At 43.7% G+C, this 2,087-nt stretch overlaps 1 non-coding gene across 1 annotated transcript; it reads right to left on the reverse strand.

Moving 5' to 3' along the window:
• Positions 1–579: 579 nt before the first annotated feature.
• LOC115063209 lies at positions 580–718 on the reverse strand. Its single transcript, XR_003843093.1, has one exon. It is a non-coding gene; the product is annotated as a small nucleolar RNA SNORA48 (small nucleolar RNA).
• Positions 719–2,087: the final 1,369 nt, after the last annotated feature.

Raw genomic sequence — 2,087 nt, forward strand, 5'->3', positions numbered from 1 at the left:
GGATTTGGGGTGGGACAATTCAGAGCCCTGGATCTAGGTCTGGGAGGTAGCTGAGCTGGTCAGCTCTCCCTTATCTGTACTATAAGGGTGAACTGGGGCAGGGCCAGTTCTGACAGTCCCTGAATATCCACATGATCCCCAGCAGCCACCCTCACCAGTGTTCTCTAGGGGTAATATGAGGGGACATCAACACCAACTCCTGCTACTGCATAGCCACAGAATCACATATAGCCCTCAGTGGCAGCTCTGGCTGGGACCTCACAATGGCCCCAGGTGGTAGGGCTGGACACTCACAGCAGGCTACTCCTCTCCACCCTCGAGTCTCCAGTTCCATCTCTCTTCATAATGCTTAAGTTGTCCCACTTCTCTTTCTCTCCCATCTGTCCACGACACACGTGGACATTGTGATGAGTACAACTGCAGCATGGCCACAGGCTGGAGGGCCCCTGTGGGATATCCTCTATCCATGCTACGTGGCATGGCAGCACCTGTACTGTACAGTGTAGGGCAGGTCTGTGGGTGGCATGCTGGTCTGCTGATCTCTGTCTTCCACTTCCCATGCTAGATTTGATTTGATTTTTATGAGTCCTAGGTATAAGACATCTTCGGTCACCAAACCAGGCATCAAGCTAGGCTGAACAAAGGATTTCCATCTTCTCTGCCTCTGACTGGTATAAAAACACTAACAACAAAGTGTCTTTTGCCCATTGCCAAGGTGGGGGTGTGAGCCACAATTCTTAATCTCACAATTTTGTGAAATTTTCCATGGTACATTTTCTAAGTACATTTTCTAAAGGCAGACTCTACTTTGAATATCTTTAACTCAATTTTTCATAATAGTGTCCCCAGACATCTACATTTGCTTATAAATCTTCTACTACTTGATGTGATTTTTCTTAGACGTTTACTTGAAAATATTTGTTTGGAAATGATTATCAAGGAGCAGCACAGGGCTGAAATTCCTACTCAGTGGTAAAGTTTTTCTCTTGCATGCATGAAGCCCTGGGCTCTATCCCCAGTAACACAAAGGGAAGAAGGGAGAAAGAAAAGAAAGAAGGAAGGTAGAAATAGAGGGAAGGGGGAAAGGAAGAGGGAAGAAAAAGTTGTCACAAGTTCAAGGTCAGTCTGGGTTGGTGAGATCTTGGCATTTAAAAAAAAAACTGAGTAAGGCCCTGCCTTTAAAAACACCAATCAGGTGAGAGCTGGCGACATGAACCAGGCAGTAAAATATTCTACTGCCAGGTCTGACAAACTCAGTTTGATCCCCAAGACTCACATGATAGAAAGGGATGACCTACTCCTGCAAGCTGTCTTCTGACCTCCACACACATACACTGTGGCATGCACACACACATACACGCAAAAATTAATTATATATAACAAAATAATATAAACAGATAACCAGGACATAGTCTGCTGGGTCTAATTCACATGTTAATCTGATATTGAGGTGGAAGATGGCCTATTGCTTCCTAATGAAAGGTTATATTCTAGTGACTTGTCTGGATGAAATTAGGGAACAGAGCTGACGTCTTTTGGCTGCCTTAATCTTTCATGGATCTTGCATAGCAGTTGGGAAGATATGAACAGTTCCAAACAAGCAACCAGGGCTCCTCTGTATCTCCATAGCTTCTCTCCATGGGGTGTCTCCAAATGGCAGCCACGGAGTAGCCAAACTTCTTATATGACAGTAACAAAACTTGTCCTTGTGATGAGGGTAAGGGGATACAAGCACTCTCCAAGCCAAAGGTACTCCTATCACCAACTGAAGCTAAATAGTAGTCAAAACTAATATTGTACACTAATAAGACTGTCACATAGGCTAACCTAATGTTCTCAAGGAAACGAGGGAAATACTTTTCAGTGAGACAGTGGTCACGTTCTGCAGAAGCACATGGAATTAGATAGGATATAGATTTCCTTTTTTAAAAAAAAATATGCTTGGCCACAAATGGAAAGAACCAGTGTGAAATGTGCTCGTGGTCAGGGAGATGGTTCATGAAAAAAACAAAAACAAAAACAAAAACAGGAGATTTGGTTTAACTTGTAGCTTTTCCAAATGTGTGTGTGTGTGTGTGTGTGTGTGT

Source organism: Mus pahari, chromosome X, assembly GCF_900095145.1.
Source record: "Mus pahari chromosome X, PAHARI_EIJ_v1.1, whole genome shotgun sequence".
Classification (NCBI taxonomy): Eukaryota; Metazoa; Chordata; class Mammalia; order Rodentia; family Muridae; genus Mus; species Mus pahari.